At 35.3% G+C, this 24,574-nt stretch overlaps 1 protein-coding gene across 1 annotated transcript in view; it reads right to left on the reverse strand.

Moving 5' to 3' along the window:
* LOC105835246 (teneurin-a) overlaps positions 1-24,574 on the reverse strand; it is a 461,026-nt gene that overhangs the window by 312,319 nt on the left and 124,133 nt on the right. Inside the window, 1 exon segment of the mRNA XM_028191729.2 lies at positions 12,194-12,252. The gene's annotated coding sequence lies outside the window, so the exon portion shown is untranslated.

A 24,574-nucleotide genomic window follows, 5' to 3' on the forward strand; every position in this document is an offset into this window, starting at 1 on the left:
ATCTCGTTAACTTTTGTCGCGACCTATCGTGCACGCCCGGTGTTATCTCTCACGAAGATGAGCCTGCTTGCTCGATCAAGTGGATCGTTTGTATCGATGAATTAACGACATGCATTCTTTTTTGTGCATACTTTGTTCATGTTCTTTTTTCGCTGTTCAGTTTACTCGAAAAAATTTGCATACTAATGAGTTTATCACACTACACACAAACACACGCACACAAAACTTGTTAAATACATTTAACATTTTTATCTTCTAAGAACATTTTATGGAAATAATAATTTTGCTGAAATGTAGGTTTCAACATAATTAAGGTATTAAAAAAAATTATATTTGACGATTATAAGCTGGTCATTAAAATGTCAAAATTTTTTGCAACAATATTGTCATGCATGAGTGTTTTGGATAATTATTTTAATTATCTAATAAAATTATTTTTTGTAAATCTCTAGCTAAATTTTTATATACTACAGCAAATTGTTTTTACCGTATATGAGAAAATTTACACGTTGCAAGTTTCAGAAGAAATTTTTACGTTTTAACAGAATAAATTTATTTTTACATTTATTAGTTAGTTAATTCACAAAAAGCTTACGTGCGTCATGTTTTAACGTCACGTTTTTTGTAATAATTTGTCGATCGAGATGAATTTATATCTAGGCTCCTCTCTTTCTTTTCTACTTTTCATCCTTTCTTTCTGTCTCTCTCTCTGATAGAAGAGCTTTAAATATATTTCAAAATCTGTCGCGCGATTGATGATGATTCATGGAGACGAGATAGAAGTTATTAAAAGCGGTGATAATCGATGAGGATGGATGGCATTATAACATTACAGTGAAGCGGTTTACTCATAAATTTTGTTTGCCCTGACAAAATCGAAAAACCGCGAGGCATCGCCAGGGCGTGAATATATTGACACGAATGTGGCCCAACATCAGAGCAGTATTTATTTTCTCGGAAATTTTTAGCACGGTGAGCAGGCACACAAGTATCGAATAACCGTCACATGTACGCGGCACTCTTTTTGCAAACAAATTATAGATGTATTACCTTGGAAATTCCGAGATTATATTTTTTGCTCGTTAGTATTAGTCGACACTGTATTAATATTTATTTTATGATTTCAATATTTTTATATATAGGTGTTTTAAATAAATCTCTATTTATGTCAGATAACGATCCATGCGGAAGTATTTTATTCTTTGCGAACAGAGATTGATTTATTAATAATTTAATATCTTGTATTAGGAACAAAGATTTTCTATACTAAAAAACTAAAAGATGTACTCTTTATTGCAAGCAAAACGATGCACGGAATGAAGAATAATGCTTGCGTAACTTTAACAACGAAAAGACGAAAGAGATGCTCTCGGAATAAACGAGAGAGAGAGAGAGAGAGAGAGAGAGGGGGGGGGGTAATGATTTCCGTTTAATTTACTTCGAAAGAGAGCCTCCACGTGTCATAGACTGAGTGCTATCGAAAGTTCAAAGTAGCAGTCGATAGAAAGCAAACGGGTCCATCGTCGCGCCGTTTATAGACGTCTCGTTCGAGATCAGAGAAGGAAGGCATCGGGTCCTAACGACCATTCCGTTCGATTGCAGTGATTACAAAGTCGATTGTTAGCGACTCTTTGAAGCTCAATTATTCTTGATAATGACTCTTCTATTTAATCACAAATATACGTATGTAGTAGGGTGCGTTGGCGATCTTGAAAGCGTGTTTTGAAATTGGAATACAAAAATACTCGGGAGGGGCGGGCGGCATTGGTGCAAATGCAATTTCAAGTAAACAAGACATTGTTTCAAAGAGTAAGAAGTGTCGAATTGCTGATTGCAACTATAAAACGATAAAATTCTCAACTACACATTTCGGAAATCGCGGCATTATAGTTAACCATTGCCAATAGGTATCCACCGATAGATATATTACGGTACTCGACACTATCGGTCCTACACTCCTACGCTCTCGTTTTGTAATCTACGATGTAGTTTCGTCTTCATTTGCCAAATGGTCGGTAAATCCACCTTGCGCGACGTCGTCACTGACTACGGGAAAGACGGTTTAGCATCACGGTATCCAACCGTCGCGAGGGCGTTACGATGAAACTTAACTGCGATGTAAACCCACTTTGGCTCCCTTGGATGTTGCTAGATGAACATCGTTTCTCACCAGCACGAACCATTTAACGATTCTCCGGGTAAGATTACGTGTCGCGCAATCGCCGATCTGATCTGTTTTTGTAGGCTCGCAAATGTGGGAGATTTGTCTCACGACGCTCAGCAAAATTACAAATATATTAGTTGCGATTATAAAGTATAGACATTTGGGTGAACAGCAATTGTAAATTGTAAAAATTCTTTATTTTGTTAGATTTTGTTACTTTTTTAGATAGGATAGGATATTGTATAAATATACGAGAGGAAGAGAAAGAGAGAGAGAGAGAAAGAGAGAAAGGGGGGGGGAGAAGTAAGAATCCTTTCTAAAAAAGGGCATGGCATCAATACTCGCATGTCTCGAAGTATTGTTGTCGCTTTTCTGCGATGCCGATTAAACGTGTGTCAATAGTTTTTAAAAAAGTTATGGTGTTGTAATTAATAAAAACATTTTTTTAAAAATTATTTTGCCCGGAAAACTTGAATTTTGAAAGCTGGACGTGAAGTGCTAATTGAATATCGACAGATTTATTTATTTTAACGCAGTTTTCATATAGTTCCGGACGCGTCCAATAATTTTCTAAAGAGTTCCAGTGATATAATTAATTAAAACATTTTTTAAACAATTATTTTGTCCGAAAAACTTGACTTTTGAGGGCTAAAGGTGAGATGCTGTTCAAATATCGACAGATCTAATTATTTTAACGTAATTCTCATATAGTTCGGGATGCGTACAATATGTTTCTATAAAGTTCAGGTGATATAATTAATTAGAACATTTTTTAAACAATTATTTTGCCCGAAAAACTTGAATTTCTAAGGCTACACGTCAAGTGCTATTTGAATATCGACAGATCTATTTATTTTAACGTAATTCACATATAGTTCGGGACGCGTACAATATGTTTCTATAAAGTTCCGGTGATATAATTAATTAGAACATTTTTTAAACAATTATTTTGCTTGAAAAACTTGAATTTCTAAGGCTACACGTCAAGTGCTATACGAATATTGACAGATCTATTTATTTTAACGAAATTCTCATATAGTTCGGGACGCGTACAATATGTTTCTGTAAAGTTCCGGTGATATAATTAATTAAAACATTTTTTAAACAATTATTTTGTTTGAAAAACTTGAATTTCTAAGGCTACGCGACAAGTGCTAATCGAATATCGACAGATCTATTTATTTGAACGTAATTCTCATATAGTTCGGGACGCTTACAATATGTTTCTATAAAGTTCAGGTGATATAATTAATTAAAACATTTTTTAAACAATTATTTTGCCCGAAAAACTTGAATTTCTAAGGCTACACGACAAGTGCTAATCGAATATCGACAGATCTATTTATTTGAACTTAATTCTCATATAGTTCGGGAAGCGTGCAATATGTTTCTACAAAGTTCAGGTGATATAATTAATTAAAACATTTTTTAAACAATTATTTTGCCCAAAAAACTTGAATTTCTAAGGTTACACGACAAGTGCTAATCGAATATCGACAAATCTATTTATTTGAACGTAATTCTCATATAGTTCGGGACGCGTACAATATGTTTCTACAAAGTTCAGGTGATATAATTCATTAAAACATTTTTTAAACAATTATTTTGCCCGAAAAACTTGAATTTTTGAGGCTACACGACAAGTGCTAATCGAATATCGACAGATCTATGTATTTTAACGTAATTCTCATATAGTTCGGGACGCGTACAATATGTTTCTATAAAGTTCAGGTGATATAATTAATTAAAACATTTTTTAAACAATTATTTTGCTTGAAAAACTTGAAGTTCTAAGGCTACACGACAAGTGCTAATCGAATATCGACAGATCTATTTATTTGAACGTAATTCTCATATAGTTCGGGACGCGTACAATATGTTTCTGTAAAGTTCCGGTGATATAATTAATTAGAACATTTTTTAAACAATTATTTTGCTTGAAAAACTTGAATTTCTAAGGCTACACGACAAGTGCTAATCGAATATCGACAGATCTAATTATTTTAACGTAATTCTCATATAGTTCGGGACGCTTACAATATGTTTCTATAAAGTTCAAGTGATATAATTAATTAAAACATTTTTTAAACAATTATTTTGCTTGAAAAACTTGAATTTCTAAAGCTACACGACAAGTGCTAATCGAATATCGACAGATCTATTTATTTGAACGTAATTCTCATATAGTTTGGGACGCGTACAATATGTTTCTGTAAAGTTCCGGTGATATAATTAATTAGAACATTATTTAAACAATTATTTTGCTTGAAAAACTTGAATTTCTAAGGCTACACGACAAGTGCTAATCGAATATCGACAGATCTAATTATTTTAACGTAATTCTCATATAGTTCGGGACGCGTACAATATGTTTCTATAAAGTTCCGGTGATATAATTAATTAGAACATTTTTTAAACAATTATTATGCTTGAAAAACTTGAATTTCTAAGGCTACACGACAAGTGCTAATCGAATATCGACAGATTTAATTATTTTAACGTAATTCTCATATAGTTCGGGACGCGTACAATATGTTTCTGTAAAGTTCCGGTGATATAATTAATTAGAACATTATTTAAACAATTATTTTGCTTGAAAAACTTGAATTTCTAAGGCTACACGACAAGTGCTAATCGAATATCGACAGATCTAATTATTTTAACGTAATTCTCATATAGTTCGGGACGCGTACAATATGTTTCTATAAAGTTCCGGTGATATAATTAATTAGAACATTTTTTAAACAATTATTATGCTTGAAAAACTTGAATTTCTAAGGCTACACGACAAGTGCTAATCGAATATCGACAGATCTAATTATTTTAACGTAATTCTCATATAGTTCGGGACGCGTACAATATGTTTCTATAAAGTTCCGGTGATATAATTAATTAGAACATTTTTTAAACAATTATTATGCTTGAAAAACTTGAATTTCTAAGGCTACACGACAAGTGCTAATCGAATATCGACAGATCTAATTATTTTAACGTAATTCATATATAGTTCGGGACGCGTACAATATGTTTCTGTAAAGTTCCGGTGATATAATTAATTAGAACATTTTTTAAACAATTATTTTGCTTGAAAAACTTGAATTTTTATGGCTACACGACAAGTGCTAATCGAATATCGACAGATCTAATTATTTTAACGTAATTCTCATATAGTTCGGGACGCGTACAATATGTTTCTATAAAGTTCAGGTGATATAATTAATTAAAACATTTTTTAAACAATTATTTTGCCCGAAAAACTTGAATTTCTAAGGCTACACGTCAAGTGCTATTTGAATATCGACAGATCTATTTACTTTAACGTAATTCTCATATAGTTCGGGACGCGTACAATATGTTTCTATAAAGTTCCGGTGATATAATTAATTAGAACATTTTTTAAACAATTATTATGCTTGAAAAACTTGAATTTCTAAGGCTACACGACAAGTGCTAATCGAATATCGACAGATCTAATTATTTTAACGTAATTCATATATAGTTCGGGACGCGTACAATATGTTTCTGTAAAGTTCCGGTGATATAATTAATTAGAACATTTTTTAAACAATTATTTTGCTTGAAAAACTTGAATTTTTATGGCTACACGACAAGTGCTAATCGAATATCGACAGATCTAATTATTTTAACGTAATTCTCATATAGTTCGGGACGCGTACAATATGTTTCTATAAAGTTCAGGTGATATAATTAATTAAAACATTTTTTAAACAATTATTTTGCCCGAAAAACTTGAATTTCTAAGGCTACACGTCAAGTGCTATTTGAATATCGACAGATCTATTTATTTTAACGTAATTCTCATATAGTTCGGGACGCGTACAATATGTTTCTATAAAGTTCCGGTGATATAATTAATTAGAACATTTTTTAAACAATTATTATGCTTGAAAAACTTGAATTTCTAAGGCTACACGACAAGTGCTAATCGAATATCGACAGATCTAATTATTTTAACGTAATTCTCATATAGTTCGGGACACGTACAATATGTTTCTGTAAAGTTCCGGTGATATAATTAATTAGGACATTTTTTAAACAATTATTTTGCTTGAAAAACTTGAATTTCTAAGGCTACACGACAAGTGCTAATCGAATATCAACAGATCTAATTATTTTAACGTAATTCTCATATAGTTCGGGACGCGTACAATATGTTTCTATAAAGTTCAGGTGATATAATTAATTAGAACATTTTTTAAACAATTATTTTGCCCGAAAAACTTGAATTTCTAAGGCTACACGTCAAGTGCTATTTGAATATCGACAGATCTATTTACTTTAACGTAATTCTCATATAGTTCGGGACGCGTACAATATGTTTCTGTAAAGTTCCGGTGATATAATTAATTAGAACATTTTTTAAACAATTATTTTGCTTGAAAAACTTGAATTTTTATGGCTACACGACAAGTGCTAATCGAATATCGACAGATCTAATTATTTTAACGTAATTCTCATATAGTTCGGGACGCGTACAATATGTTTCTATAAAGTTCAGGTGATATAATTAATTAAAACATTTTTTAAACAATTATTTTGCCCGAAAAACTTGAATTTCTAAGGCTACACGTCAAGTGCTATTTGAATATCGACAGATCTATTTATTTTAACGTAATTCTCATATAGTTCGGGACGCGTACAATATGTTTCTATAAAGTTCCGGTGATATAATTAATTAGAACATTTTTTAAACAATTATTATGCTTGAAAAACTTGAATTTCTAAGGCTACACGACAAGTGCTAATCGAATATCGACAGATCTAATTATTTTAACGTAATTCTCATATAGTTCGGGACACGTACAATATGTTTCTGTAAAGTTCCGGTGATATAATTAATTAGGACATTTTTTAAACAATTATTTTGCTTGAAAAACTTGAATTTCTAAGGCTACACGACAAGTGCTAATCGAATATCAACAGATCTAATTATTTTAACGTAATTCTCATATAGTTCGGGACGCGTACAATATGTTTCTATAAAGTTCCGGTGATATAATTAATTAGAACATTTTTTAAACAATTATTTTGCTTGAAAAACTTGAATTTTTATGGCTACACGACAAGTGCTAATCGAATATCGACAGATCTAATTATTTTAACGTAATTCTCATATAGTTCGGGACGCGTACAATATGTTTCTATAAAGTTCAGGTGATATAATTAATTAAAACATTTTTTAAACAATTATTTTGCCCGAAAAACTTGAATTTCTAAGGCTACACGTCAAGTGCTATTTGAATATCGACAGATCTATTTACTTTAACGTAATTCTCATATAGTTCGGGACGCGTACAATATGTTTCTATAAAGTTCCGGTGATATAATTAATTAGAACATTTTTTAAACAATTATTATGCTTGAAAAACTTGAATTTCTAAGGCTACACGACAAGTGCTAATCGAATATCGACAGATCTAATTATTTTAACGTAATTCTCATATAGTTCGGGACACGTACAATATGTTTCTGTAAAGTTCCGGTGATATAATTAATTAGGACATTTTTTAAACAATTATTTTGCTTGAAAAACTTGAATTTCTAAGGCTACACGACAAGTGCTAATCGAATATCAACAGATCTAATTATTTTAACGTAATTCTCATATAGTTCGGGACGCGTACAATATGTTTCTATAAAGTTCCGGTGATATAATTAATTAGAACATTTTTTAAACAATTATTTTGCCCGAAAAACTTGAATTTCTAAGGCTACACGTCAAGTGCTATTTGAATATCGACAGATCTATTTATTTTAACGTAATTCTCATATTGTTCGGGACGCGTACAATATGTTTCTATAAAGTTCAGGTGATATAATTAATTAAAACATTTTTTAAACAATTATTTTGCCCAAAAAACTTGAATTTTTGAGGCTACACGACAAGTGCTAATTGAATATCGACAGATCTATTTATTTGAACGTAATTCTCATATAGTTCGGGACGCTTACAATATGTTTCTATAAAGTTCAGGTGAAATAATTAATTAGAACATTTTTTAAACAATTATTTTGCCCGAAAAACTTGTATTTTAGGGCTAGGCCTGAAATTCTAATCGAATATCGACAGATCTATGTATTTTAACGTAATTCTCATATAGTTCTGGACGCCTACAAGAGTTTTTTAAAAATTTACGGTGTTATAATTAATTAAAACATTTTTTAAACAATTATTTTGCCCGAAAAACTTGACTTTTGAGGGCTAAAGGTGAGATGCTGTTCAAATATCGACAGTTCTATTTATTTTAACGCAATTCTCATATAGTTCCGGACGCGTACAATAAGTTTCTAAAGAGTTCCGGTAATATAATTAATTAAAACATTTTTTAAACAATTATTTCACCCGAAAAACTTGAATTTTGAGAGCTAGACGTGAAATGCTAATCGAATATCAACAGTTCTATTTATTTAAACGCATTTTTCATATAGTTTTGGACGCGTACAATAGTTTTTTAAAAAGATACGGTGTTTTAATTAATTAAAACATTGTTTAAACAGTTATTTTTCCCGGAAAACTTGATTTTTGAGGACTAGACGTGAAATGCTAATCGAATATCGACAGTTTTATTTATGTTAACGCAGTTCTCATATAGTTTCAGACGCGTACAATAATTTTCTAAAGAGTTTTGGTAATATAATTAATTAAAACATCTTTTAAACAATTATTTTGCCCGAAAAACTTGAATTTTGAGGGCTAGACGTGAATTGCAAATCGAATATCAACAGTTCTATTTATTTTAACGCAGTTTTCATATAGTTCTGGACGCGTACAATAGTTTTTGGAAAGTTACGGTGTTATAATTAATAAAAACATTTTTTAAACAATTATTTTGCCCGGAAAACTTGAATTTTTAAAGCTAGACTTGAAATGCTAATCAAATATCGACTGATCTATTTATTTTAACGTAATTCTCACATAGTTCCGGACGCGTACAATAATTTGCTATAGAATTCAGGTGATATAATTAATTAAAACATTTTTTAAACAATTATATTTTCCGGAAAACTTGAATTTTGAGGGTTGACGGGAAATGCTAATCGAATATCGAGAATTCTATTTATTTTAACACAGTTTTCCTATAGTTCCGGACGCGTACAATAATTTTCTAAAGAGTTCGCCAGAAAGTGAAAGTTTTGAAAATTGATTGAAAATTAACAGGTAACATTACATATAATATATTATAATTTTTAATTTATTTAAAGGGGATTAAGTATGGAGATAAAGTATGTAAGAGTGATATTAAGAAACATGAAAATATAATATAATCACTAATTTGTGTTTAGTGAGTGAGAGAGGGGTGGAGGGAGAAGAGTGGGAGAGCGTGAGAGATAAAGAAGAGGATTAAATAAGAAAGTAAAGTGTAAGAGTAATATTGAACAATATGAAAATAATATAATTAATATCATTAATATTATAATTAATAATTTAGAGAGTGGGAGAAAGAGCGTGAGATAGAGAAGGGCATTGAATATGATAAAGTGTGTGAGAGTAATATTACAGAAGAAAAAAAAGTGCAATGTTCAATATAAAAATGCTAAGTGGCGCGCGCGAAGCGCGCGCAATGTTGTGGTCTAGTAAATATAAATTTAACGTTTTTTTTTTTTTAATTTTATTGTCAGTAAATTATAAATCAAAGTGAAGTTTATTGTTTGATTATAACGACATTATATCATATACAACTGAAATAAATGTTCGTGAATGACGATTCCCCAATGAGTCGAATACTTCCAGTACTATGACGAATAATTAATTTTTGCAATAATTGCAACGTAATACGATGAGCGAAAATCTAGATGTAGGTAGATAGATTATCGCGAGGCTTTGTAGTATATGTTTAATCAAGTTTTATAAGCGAAAATAAACAATTCATATGTTTAAGCAAAATTGAAATAACATTATTCATCGCGATGAAAACGATGCATGGCGAGCAACATTTGACTTTTTAATATACAGAGATACAAAGTCGATAAAAAGACACAATCTATCTGATATCGCCGAAAAAGAAAGCATGAGGTCCCCGAGACTTTCAGACTGTCACTTTTCCGACCTGCAGAAAACAACATTCTTGAAACGAAAGACTGGTCGTGGAAATTGGATTGTCCTTCGAAAGCCCCTGGGGTGTCATGCGTAGGAAGGCGGGATGATTCATTCAACACTACATCCGTGAAATGTTCTGAAACGTTCTACAATCCCGTAGAAGAGAATAAGCTATAAATAGAAACGAAATTTTGCACGTGTTAGTAGATTTCCGCGAGGAAATTTTACGGACTGTTTAATGCACTCTCGCCGGCTAAAACATTCAATGCTTCCTACCAGATTCGCATTGAAATTATGCATGTCTTATACAACAATGAGATTTAAGAGTAATATCATTAAACCAGACTATTTCTCTCGCTTATTATTACATTAAATAATCGTGTCATTCTAATGCGGAAAGGATCAGGATTGCAAACTACATTTGCCAATTATGAATATTTAGTGCATACGTAATTTCGAGCATTTACTCTAATCTGTAATTGTGTAACTAAACAAAGTGACATAAATGTCTGCGAAAACATACGTATGTATGAATTACTGCGAACAGAATCGGCGCACGGAATGTGAATATATATTTTGAATGTAACTTTTCTTAGCAAGTACATCCTAGAAATACTTCTAATTACAAATCGCACCGACCACTCAAATTAAAATGTGAGATAGCAAAAGTAAATAAAAGTTAACGTTTGAGGGTTGTTCGTTTATATGAACTTTTCTCATTATTTTGTTTAGTAGAACACGCTCTTGAAGTTAGATTAAACATTTTAGGAGCACTCTGTGCACTAATCATGGACATGGTTTCAACACTCGTTCACAAGAGCAAGAAGTTGTTCTTTACAATACAAGCGTTGTAAAATTTACGGAAATTATACGATGGGAGAATTTATGTATCTCCCTGCTCCTCAATCACGAACAAATGCTTCTACTCTTTCGCAATTTTGATGTCGTTCTTAATTCTGCCGCTCTCAAAAAATTTTAAGTTTTTTCTCTCTCATTATCTTTCCGAGATTATAGCATGCCAAGGACCTTTTTCGCAAAAAAAAATAATCGTACCGAGATGCGAGGATAAACTCGCATCGTAGCGCAAATGTAAAATGACATGAACATTAAATAAAGCCCAGAATAGCGACAACATTCTACGCGTCCTGCAAAGCTTCTTAGATAGAAGTAAATTGTAAGTCTCTTACCCGACTGGTCAACGCCGTAAGCACTTTCGTTAGGTCGGCAAAAACAGCTTGAAACGTAAGGAGATTAGAGTCGTTATGGCGTCAGCCGGGGAACAAAAGTGAAGGAAGTTTCATGCGAAAGTCGCGACCCTCGTCTAACGTTTCACCATCTCGCGACGCAAACCGTGCAAAGTGACGGAAAGCCGGCTACCGCTACAAAAGAATCACAGTCGGGATGTACTAAAGTACAAGTTGCGTAACGGTGCAGACGACGTTGAGCCCCCGCGAGAAAGGAATAATTCACGCGACAAAAATACGAAGTCTCGCCCTGTTTCGCGGTACTAGGGTAAAAGAATATCTCTGTACGATGAAACTCAATTCGGATTTCTTTATGCGTTGAAATGAGAAGCTCTTTATTAAGCGCAGATTATTGGAAAATTTATAGTGATTAAATTAACTGTTTTTATTTTTGTAACGTTCAGGGCCGTTTCGTAAACAATATCTTTAATTTTTTAGAGTATTGCTAAATGACAAGCAGATACTCTCTAAATCGTAATCAGTGGATGTTCACTGATTTGCAGTGGCATACTTATAACTATGATAATCAATGAATATTCACTGTCTTTCAGTAATTTTCACTTCAGAATTAATATAGTCACTGAAAGATCAGTGTATTTATTTCACTGATTGATAATCAGTAAATGATTATAAGTATATCACTGAAAGTCAGTGTATTTCCACTGATTTTGTCGAGTTTTCACTGATTGTGATTTAGAGAGTATGTTAAAAATAACAGATACTTACAGTGACACGTCAGACTAGTAGTCAGAATCTGCTTATTAGCGTCCGCGTATTCAGCAGAGCTGAAAATAATAATATACTTTTTATTGACTGCGCATCTTAACTGAAAGTATACTTAATTTACTTAAAAATATCGTTTATTGCATCGCAGTTTGTAGTCATTTTTGTTTTAAATAATTTGTGATCTTAACATTTATTAACTCTAGAATACGATATTGTACGTAAATTTTATGTAAATTATCACATATTTCATTTCTTTCACCTACCCTAACCCATCTAACGAGCGCTGTTTCTGGAAGTTAAGCTATGGCCATTGGTCAACAAAAGCTTCAGCTCTATCATATTAAAACTAATAATCAGGTTATTTGTATTTATAAAAATCTAGATTATTAATATTTTGCCAATGAAAGCGTGAAATATATGAAAATATGTAAAATTAATTAACATGCCTATTTCCTCGGACAATGTTTACGTATTACTGTCCAATATTATGTATTATACAAAAGCGATATCATTGTAGGGTTAAACTATATGCCACGACATACACATTTAATAATTACGAATGTACAAGAGATAAATCTCGGTTTATGGGGTGCTCGAAGATTAATGCGGTTTTGTTTCTTAGAAAGCATCGCAGGAATGCTTGACTAGATATGTATGCAAAGCGACTTGCGTTTTATTTCAGATGACCGTGTTGCTTCCACACGCTATGTGGTAATCTACATAAAGATAATTTTAATATGTAAAACTTTTCATATTTAACATTGAGTACATAATTCCAAAAAATTAAGTAAAAGGCGAAAAAATGCATCTAATTTTTTTCACGAAAAAATATACATGTTATTCTAAACTATTCATCTCATTAAAATCGCCGATACAAAATACAAAAAAATTATTTTTATAATTTTTCACAATTTTTAATAGTTTAATATATGATAAATGATATGTCAGGTAACTCTCAAATGGGATAAATGTCTCGGATAACTCGTTCGTGCCGCTGGTGCATGTTTAATGCCGGAAGTGGCTCGACTCCCAGATCCCCGCCTCTCTCTCTCTCTCTCTCTCTCTCTCTCGTAGCGGTTTCCGCAAGCTCCGTAGGGTCATTAGCCAACCATTCATTATGCAACTGCGAGGCAGTATTGCGTCAATATGGGGGCGGCAGATTGTTGGCCCAATCGATAACAATGCGCCGTGTTTACCAGCCGGATAATCAACAGACGCAGCTTCTGCTGCCTCGCCTCCGAAGACCAAGCAAGTGGGAATTACGGTCCGCTTCGCTCCGAATGATATTGCGTTCCGGAAGTGTTACCTTTCCTCGTACCTCTCTACCCGCCGGCGATCCGGCGACGTCGATTCCAGCCATCTCTGTATCTCGCAAGTGCCGCTATTCAGCTGGAAGTGAGTACGATTGCCCGTTCACCGTCTCTAAATGATACACGTGATCGAAAACCTGTTCGGATTTGTAGCCTAATCGTACAGATACTCACGTGATCCAATTATTCCGATATGATTTTCTACTTCATGATTTACACGGCTGAAATAATTCGGATCGTATGCATCCGATTATGTGTATACGTAAGTAGAATGTAATGATTTTCTAGAGAGTGGACATAGTATGCGTAGCCATGTGAAACATGGCAATTCCATCCACGAAATATTTTAACAATATATAGAATCAAAAGTTGCGATGTAAAATCAGTAATAGTATTAAATTGATGATTCGAGGTTGGCGCGTTAAACTTGCGTCGTACGACATTGCTGCGTACGACAAGCTATGCATTTCGATGCGTTCGTTACACGAGCGTCTGCTTCGATCGCGATCGTAGAACGGTCGAGCGCGTCGAACCCAAGCTCCCCCGTGCTCCATACACAAGTTCAGCGTCTATGACGGCCAAGGTAGAGGAAAAGAGGCGCCGGAAATACGGGCACCGTGAGATGAAACGTCGGGCGCGATATTCCCGCGCGTAGAAGGACGCCAGTTTCCCTTTGATCTAAGTTGCCGGGAATGCAGGGCGAAAGGGACAGCGTGCGTAACTGTCGCCCAGGAAGTTCGGAGTAATTTGCTTAGTTGGATTAGATTGTGAATTTTGTGCCGCGGTGTTTGAGCCGCCGTTCATCTCGTCGCCGCATCCTCCGTTGCGCAACCCTATTCCTCAAACCCTTTTCCGTTTCTCTCTCTCTCTCTCTCTCTCTCTCTCTCTCTCTCTCGCTCTTTCTCTCTCTGGTCCAACATCATCGATCCTCATCCTTCTTGCGCCCCGCTGCCGTCAACCTTATAATTACAGTACCATCTTCAGAGACGAGCTTGCCAATTCATTGCTCGACGGAAATACGCACTTTGATCCGACAAGAAGCGGGTATTACCCGGTAGGATAGGTCATCGAAATCCGCGACGGTGCGCAACGTTAAGCGCCATCGCCCCGGATAATGCAGACGCTCCCTGATTTCGCGTGCTTTGATCTACCGGGTAGAATCGGGTTTGGCCGATTCGCGATCAGCGGAACCATGCAACCGAGAATAATATTAATCGATTGTCAAACGCGGGTATGAACGAATCACGCGGCATCATGAGATATTTGCGACTGTGTGACGGAACCGTCGACTTGGAGTAGAATTTCTGATTAAAAGAAAGAGACTGGCTAAACTTTTATAACCAAGCTATCATTAAAAACTTCTATTCGTGTATACTTTGCACTCTATAAAATTGAGTAATCTCACATTTTGCTTGTTAGCTTAATTTGCATTTTGATTAAAGCGAACATTATATCATGAATGATTTCTCATGTATTGAACACACATTGTAAAATTACTAAAAAAAACTTGATTCATCCTAGACACTTCCGCGCACATGTGAGAAAGAGAGAGAGAGAGAGAGAGTCACTTTTTTTTGAATAATAATATGGATTTCAGCACGCGATTGGTCGCTGAAAGATCGGTCTCGCGGCCCGACCCAAATACCATTAGCGTCGAATTATGCGCGGAGCTTTCGTGATTCGCGTGTAGATCACGATACTGGCAGACGCGTACGTGTGCACCCGATGGGCGCAGCGGGTGCACGCATGCAGAGAGTCGGATATAATCTCGTCGAAACGGTGGTATAGTGTTCTGTATGCAAGCGCGTTCGGTATATCTGCGAACAGCACGGCCCGGCTCGGCTCGACGTGGCGCGAGAGATGCCTAACGGCACACACACACACACAGACACACACACACACACACAGCGAATCCTATACAAGAGACTTCAGGCACGAATGGCGGATCAATGTTTTATCGATATTGCAGCAGACGCAGCGTTGATGTACGTCTCGAGTCGGCGATACGTATATTGCGCGTGCTTTCTGCCGTTTGCAAGAGGATTTATGGATTAGCGTTTGTTTATCGTCGCCCTCGCTACGATTTTCCCCGTCGGCAACTCGCGCTTTTTCTACCCGGACGATCCGCGGAGACGTGGAGAAGGGCATTAAAATGGGCGATCCGAGAAAAAGCGGAGAAGGCTCGCGGCTCGATACGCTGCGCGCGCTGTGCATGTTATGTCACGATTCCTCTTCATGTCTTCGATCCTTCTTGCTTTCTTTAACCGGCTGAAGTACATCCGGGAAGTACATCCGGGAAGATACGCTCGGAGGATGAGCGTTTTTTTTAAAGCTCTCGCAGGATTTTACTTACCCATACGGACGAATAATTAAACCTTTTCCCTACGTAAATAAATTACACGACAAAACTGTGTTATTGCAAGATATAACACGAAAAAAAAAAATAGAACAACTTTGTGATTGTAAAATGAAAAAAATTCACCCGGCGAAGAAGCAACAGAATTTCCGTAATGGACGAAGGAGGCACAACGAAACATGTTAGTAGACAAAGAAGCGATGTGTCTAGCTCATAGTCGGGCCATGCATGAACGCGCGCCTAGAATCCGCGATGTCGACAGCAGAGGAGGTAGAAGATGCGAAGGAGTGGAGCGGCAAGGGAGGGCCAGAGAGGTTACTGCCGTCAGGAAACTTTTGTTTAAAATTGGAATTCCTTTGCGGCTCGTTGGGACTAGGAATGCAGATAGGGCGGAGGCGACGAAAACCATGAGTGGGCGAGACGAGGTCGCCGGTGGAACGGAAGAAATGCGGGTGCCTGAAAAAGGCGACGTGTACGATATTGTTTCATCATAAAGGGAAGCTCCTTGCTCGCGAGGGAAAGCTCTTAAGAAGCGACGCCGTCAAAACTTAAGCGCGTGTTGACGCAACTTCTTACGTAAACATTTTGTTATACACTGCGGATTTTCTCGGTTGGGTATTTGCGTAAATTAGCGCAACGCGCGCTGTTGCATATCAATCGTGTGCAACGACTGATGGTAACGAGTGACGTAAATGACTACTAGTAATAGACAGCTAGCAGTAACAATCGTAACAGACAGGTAATAAACGGACTAGTAATAATAAATGATCTTAATGAGTTTCATCCACTTGTTAGAATTTAATAGCTACAGTTAGAGAATTAATTGACATAGAATGTGGAATTTTATGTTAAAAATTTATCAAATTTTATAATTTTTTTAGGGGAAACTCGATTGGAAATGAAAATTCTTGCCAGCATTTTTCAAAAGTATGTTTTTGAGATTTACAGCATAAAATAAATATCTTAATATTCTGTGTGTCCGGATAATTAATTACATTTGACTGTAAAATCTCTTGTTTATTTAAATATTATCTTGCCATAATTTTATTATCTTTTATATACATTTTTAAACTTAAATAAATAAAAACAAATAAAGATAGAGAAGTAGAATTTTTGCTGCAGTTTTATTATAAATATACTTTCTAATCTGATTTGGTTAACATGGCAGTAAATCTTTTTTGTTTAAACACAAGTATGTTTTTGATGGAAATATCTCACTGGCAAGAATTTTCATTTTTAATCAAATTTTCTCTTAAAAAATTATAATATAAACTCCCAATATTTTATGTCCGGACAATTAGTTTCGTGACTGCACGTAGATATTTTTATATTAATTATCAAATAATGTCAATGTACATAGTCCTCATTGAAGTTCCGGTAAATTTTTATATCGCAGTTTCAACGAGAGTGAACGAAATTCGTGACTTTGAGTTGCGCGGAATTTATACGTTTACGATAAGCACGTAACAATTGAACAATTATGTGTTATTTGGCCGAATACGGTAATCGTTTAATTAATTTGCAGGTATCTCACGTACGCCTGGAATCATGTTCCTGCTACGTGTGCCACTACGTGGCTAAACGCATTAACCCATAATTATCGAAATTACAGACCCGAGCGGCAGCCAACCGTAGAGTCTCCTCACCACCGTCTCCTAAGATTCCTTCTCGGCCTACTACGGATACTTAGTATCCCATCTCGCTAATTATTCGAACGCAGCTTCCGCGCAGTCCTCTCTCTCTCTCCTCCCTCGCGCTGGCTTTGTGAACTTAAGAAAGCGGATTACGAAGACTTGGTCATTTAAGAAATTCACTCGGTGAGGATTTTTCCGTGGTAAACCGCGTAATTAAGTTTACGTGCGATACGTCGTTATATAAGATTCCGAATTGCTGTTTGCACACGAGCGAGTTTCAGGAATGTCGAAAACGCGAGAGTGGCGAATATTTTCGAGGAGGGGGTGGCACCTGGCGCAGAGGATGCCTTTAATTTGCAGTTGGAACGACGTCGCGAAGGGACGAAGGGGACGACGTCTCTCGTTGGAATTTCGCATCGAAATCGATCGTCCGGAACTATGAAATATCGCCATCGACGATGACGTATTTCATTTCGCCCGTCAATTTTTTTTAAAGGCAAGCATCACGGATATCGACGACCTTTCAATGGAATAACGGATCTCCCGGGAGAAAAAAAAAAGAGAAATTCCACGGCGTTGCAACTGAGGTGTAATTGCGGATGCAGTAAATACTTACCCTGCTGCAACGCATACAAACGCGAGAGTAAGGGGACCGATTAGAGAGACGCTGTATAATTAAAAAATGAAAAACATTTTGAATCCCATTTTGCATTGAGCTTTGTTTATGACATGGCGCGGCGATAAGCAATTCGTCCCCGAACACTGGAGAAATCCAAATTCTGGCCGAGTCCTAATCCGTATTAAATTAATCTTACGAAAAGACCCGCGTAAAGTACGAAAACTTAGCCGGCCACGGCGAACTTTTTCTATTAGGCATTATCTAGATCCCGGAACACCGCTTATTTCCGTCTAGAAAGTGTTTTATTTGTTAATGCTAGGCCGTCTTATCATACTCATTATTATTCAAGAGTCACGAAGTACCGCGTACACGCGATCGTTACATACCGTAAAATGGTCTCTCGGAACAGTACTTCCTAGTCGGATGGCTTCTTTCAAAGTTCGGTAATTTTTTGTAAGTGTTACTGTATCACTTTAAGATCTCGAGTTTTTCTACCAATAAGGAAATATCTTAATTAAAAGGGTATATGTTTGTAGTACACTTAAAAGTCCATAGAATAATTTGTATGATAATTTAAAAATCTCTCTCTCATGCAAAAGAGATATATCTCACATGTAGAAACGTACGGGATGCATGGAAATCACATTAAATGTGATTAAGCCTGCGATAAGTATAATGGATAGTGTGCTAATGTAGGTGAATTTTTACTTCCAACGGAAAGAGAGCTTTGACCTCTCTGTACTAAGTGTTTCTCCAGACTTTTATCCTGATGAGTTCCGGACGGGGTGTGGTTGATTCTGTCAAGAAAATTTACTAGCGATTCTGACGTTCAGCAATTAGAGAAAGTAGGTGCATAAAGTTTCTTCGATTTGACTCGTATAACGAGAGTACTTTTATGATCATCCACTAACTCGCTAAATATCAAAGGTTATACGAAATATTTCAATTCTATTTTTAAGCATGTTTAAATTATAGCATATCTAAAGTATATTATAACAAAAATGTAAATAATCACTATAAAAGAGATTAGATACAATATACATATAGTATATTCTTTTATAATGTGTCATTATCATAATTGACCATTACGATTAATTATTTGCCATGAATACGAAACATCTTGTTCTTCTTTATTATCGATATCGCAATAATTACATGGCACAAATAAAATATCGCGGAAGTTGCAAATGCAGTTCCGTTTCTGTTACTGCAATTAGTATTAATTATTTTTGTTAAATTTATGCAATCTTATAATAATTTTTACTCGTGTTCCAAGATAACGCTCTCACATTACTTACACATTTGCACAGATTCCTATACAAGTATTTTAAAAATTCTCTTTTTTATTTCGAAATTTATTTTATATTTTGAAAAACTGACCTTCTTAACGCGTCAATGAGCGGGTGATATAGGCAAAACATTTTGATTTGACGCGTATACGTACACAGCTTGTTCGATAAAATGATGATTTCCGGGTGCGCTGGCACTCCAGCGTGGAACTTTATGCTAATTCGACGCGTCAACTGTACAACATTAATAGAAGCCCAACTGGTCGCCGCGATGGCGGTTCCTACAAACGTTGTGCGATGCCTCTCGTGAGAAAGATGGGACAAAGTCGAGAGGATAATGCATCAATTACAATCGGTACAATCCTTACCTTTGTGATCGTTCAGGCAGTTAAAAGCGATGATTGATCGAATAATTACGCATATTACACGCATACTAATATTCCGTGGTCTGATAGAAATGATCAAATTTGAAACCAGCTTAACAAACAACTAGCTTGTGTCCGCGTGGCGCGTACATTTTACATAGGGATAAACGTAAGTGTGCGCGCTTGTGTCGCGGAGAGGAGCGCGAACAACGAAGTCGAGGGTTTCTCGCTACGGGCGTCACACAACTCATCCTAATTACATCTACCCTCGTTTCCGGATTCTAGGAGGCTTCCCGTCAGGAGAGTACACTAGTACTTAATTAGTATTGCCTACCGGACCTGCCGGCACTGCAATTGAGACGTCTAACTATATATAGGAAAATGTGTTTTACGCATATTAAATATTAAGCAAATATAAATGAAAATTAATAACATGTATATATAGCATTGTGCATATTTTCTTAATAATTTACTAATTAATCTATCCCTTTCGTGTAAATTGATACTCTATTTGACGCTCAGCCTATCTTTAAATTTAATTGTAACAAATCCGGTGTGACTAACGAGCAAGTGGTTGTCGGGTTGTCTGAATATATACGGTGCGTCGAGGAGCACAGCGCGCTCCGGTTTCGCAAATCATTTATAACCTAGCATTAAAAGATCTTAACGCTCGTGTAGCGTAAAAAATGAACAGGCCGACCAAGTCGGGCCCACTAGCAATTTCGTCTCCCCGGGACATTCTTTCTAATTACCAGAGATTTATTAACGTTGTCGCTGCACAATCCACTTCTTGCATCCCGTGCCACCTCCTGCGCGCTTCCCTTAAGCAAGTTCACTCTGCCCTATCCCGTGACGATCATTCCTAAAGTAATTGCTCTTGCCGTGGTCTGAGCTAAAAATCAGAGACGCGAAACTTTCGTTTCTCGACAGCCGTAATCGTTTTATTTTCTATCTCCGTTATATTCTATCAATTTAATATAGCAGGATTTTACACCTATTGCAAGCATTAATGACATGTTAAAAATGTCACTTATTTTTAATAATTGTGTTTACTATTGTTAATTATTTATTAATATTTTAAAATCTAAGTTTTTCTCGTGCTAATTGTTTCATGCTAATCCTCTCGATATTTAATTCTTATTTCAGATTTGTGCAAATAAAGATATTTAATAATCGGTTTAAAATATTCAATTAAAAAAAATCGATTATCTTTATTTGCAACGTTAAAACGGTTTGCTTTCTCAGATAGAAACAGAAGCATAACTTTTGTAAGTGTACAATAGTGCGAATTGAAATTGTAAAGGCATATAGTCTTGTTAGGGTGTAAGTAGGAAGCATCAGGCTAAGCAGGGCTAACCAAGCTACGAGGGTAATTTTGGTGTAATGGGGCGAATCCTATTTGATACTTAACAACTTTCGTGATTCGGCTTTTCTTTATTTCCTTGCTTTGCCCCGTCAACGAGCTTCGAGTATTAAATATGTTGCAAATCCCCGAAAAATCCTACAACTCTTGTTTTAAAGTATTCATTACATTATGCAGTATAATAGTAATGTTATATTCATGCGCGCATTTATATGTATGTGTCTATTCAATATCAAATTGTTTTTTGTTTTTATACACACACACATAGACACATATATATATGTATGTATAATTATTATGAAATATAATATATATTATGCTCACGATACTGATCCAGATAACATACAAATTATACGTTGTAGCTCAAATTATATTATATTATAAATTATACTGCATTTGGTATAACCACATATTCACCATAATACGACGTTGGACAACATGGCTTGATGATGACGTTTATGCCATCATGTCACCTGTTACCAACTGAATTTGTATATTATCTTGATTCGTGCATCTGAAATGATTTGGAAATAAGTGACTCATTATCTTGTAAGCTCGTTGAAAAGATTATTTTGCGAAAAGATACGCATCTTCATGCCATCGAGTTTCAGATTTTAACTCACGGTAGCTCATTGGGGTGAGACCGGATGACGGGGAAAAATGAGCAGCAATTTTCTTCAAGGGTAGTCCGACGAACGCGAAGTAAGAAAGTCAAATTGTTAGGTACGTTCTTAAAATCACAGATGAATCAAAATTGACGCGAGAAGGGAGAAAAGAAAATGAGCGATGACTTCTTTAAATAATCTGAAAAGGGAAATGAACGATTTCTTATATTTCATAGAATAATAACATAATTTTTAAAGAAATTGCATTTTTCTCTCCAAAACAATGTAGATGCTTATTATTAATATGCTGCAAACAATTAAGATATAATTTATTTAGAGTAATTTATTTAAATATTATATGTACTTCTAAGAAAATTGAAAAAAGAAATTTTTATAACTATAATAATATAGTAATTAGTGGAAACACATTACAGTAACCGGTTGGTTTTACAAAAATACAAAGTCAGTTCACATAGTCGCATGTTCTTCAATTATTGCAAAATTATCTGTCAGTTTCACTTGCGCGATTCATTTTGTGCTACAGCTTATTTTCTGTTCGTCTTTGCTTTCTCCTTTCTTCATGTCCCATCGTCTCTTTACTTCCCGCATTGAGGGTGACTGATTAAAGAAATCTACGTCAGATGCTCGCATCAGGACAGAACGCCTGTCAAAAGGTTACGTTAATTGCCTCGTGCTTGATTGATTAACGTTCTGATCCTATTAACTATTGAAAAAGATTAGAGGAAGGCCCTCTCAAGTGTAGATAGATAGTCCCAACGTTACGAAATCTGATTATGTTTTTATCGTGAGATGAAAAATGATTCTTTGCATTTCAGCAAGCACGTTATATCAAATTGTAATAGACTGATCTAACAATCATTTATATTACGCAAAACAATATTAATATAAAATTATTGATCAGATATATTCTCAAATGTTTGATGAACATTTGTGTTATGAAAACAATTATTTTAGTGCTAAGAAAGATAATATATTTTATTGCTTTGAATTATTTTTGATTTTAAATGATGAATAATGGATTATGAAAAAATATCGAGAAAATTTTTGGCTTTCGCAAAGCGAAATATATGCGCTATGTAACAATTACGTTGCAATATAATCAGTAATAATCGAACAATGCAGTCAATGGGAACATATTTTGCATGAGAATACAATCAGTGCAATTCAGCTGGTGCAGACACAAAGCATATCACTGTGAAATCAGCTTCACAGTGATATATTCCTGCTACATATATCGCACATATCGACAAGTTAAGTCAATGATTGAGAATAACAAAACGTATAACGGAAGAGAAGATGTATAAATAGATCCAATTTATCTTATCGGTTTTACAACCAAGCAAACAATTTGTTTTATTGTTGTCGCATGCAATAAGAACACTTCTATTTCCAGAGCTCTATTTTCTGAAGACTGAAATATTTATGTATCCGATTTTAATGAACCCAGATATCGTTACCGTAATCGTCGTATTAATAGACAGTGGCAATTAAAACTTGTGAGAAATGATTCCGCCGACGTATAGCGATATGCGCCACGTCTGAACTTCATTCAGCGTGTCTGGAGAAGCCTTGAATTCTCGGCTCTGCGCGAGTTATGCGAATTGATACCGGTAATTAAAACTTTCCCCGATCGTGCCATGATTGCGCCGTAAACGCGAATCGCGCGCGCACACACATATATTTTCTTGGTATATTCAGGATTCAGACAAATACTATCATCTGCTACTTTTAACTTATGTGTATAACATTTATTTCTTAAATATATTTTGTTTAGTTTTATTTCCTAACGTTTTAATGTCGATTAAATATCAAGTTGAAAAGCACTGAATATTATTTTGATGATTATCAAAATAGAGAATAAAATTGTTAGTTCCTAGATATTGATATAAAAAGTTACACACACACTGATATATATCGCAAATTTGCCATCAGAACGCTTGAATAACATATTTTCGTGCCTGTGAACGCTAGATGAAGGTACGACGATCATAAATCCAATTATAGGTGAACCTGTTCCCGATGACGTCACATCCATCCTTCGCCGACCCTTTCCCTTGGTCTCGATCGGATAACAATTACGACCACCTATACTACCACTATACTCGCCTAGCCTAGCATCGATATCTCATTCCTTTCCTTCGCCCCGACACCCCTTTGACAACTGACCAACACCCCCAGAAAGGTCTCCCTCATTTCGCACTTACGAGATTTCCGTCTGCGTTCCGCATATTACAAATATTCTTTTATCGTTAAAAACAATAGCAATTCGACTATGAAACGTCGTCAACGCCGTCCCATGAATATGGCTTCAAAATCTAGCCTTAACGCGATAATCTTTGAGCTCTTCAGAGTTATTGATACTAAATCGCACATTTTACGTAATCATCATGAGGAAGTTTTCTTACGAGATGTAGTTATGTCAATAAAAACTTGTGATTACGTAGCGATCTAATAACAGATGAATGAGGGATCAAAAAAAATCATGTGATGCACATAAGATTGTTTATGATGCATGAAATTGCATAGTGCATGAAATGACTGATGAGACCAGTAAGAATAGTAGTAACGTAACAATGGGACACGATTGCTCAAGTATAGGTGCGTTTATAGTAGAAGGCTATTGACCAGACTGACTGCACGATAATATACACGCTAGATAATGTCTAATGGTAGAGATGTATGAAAAAATTGCGTATACGGTATAATGCGCGACAGTTATGGTAAGACATAACTATTAGGTTGGTCATGTAAATTGTACGTTTATTAACTCGCGGCTGTGCACGCGATGAGCTCTAAATGAGCATGTATGAATGTTTTTT

Source organism: Monomorium pharaonis, chromosome 1, assembly GCF_013373865.1.
Source record: "Monomorium pharaonis isolate MP-MQ-018 chromosome 1, ASM1337386v2, whole genome shotgun sequence".
NCBI classification, from domain to species: Eukaryota; Metazoa; Arthropoda; class Insecta; order Hymenoptera; family Formicidae; genus Monomorium; species Monomorium pharaonis.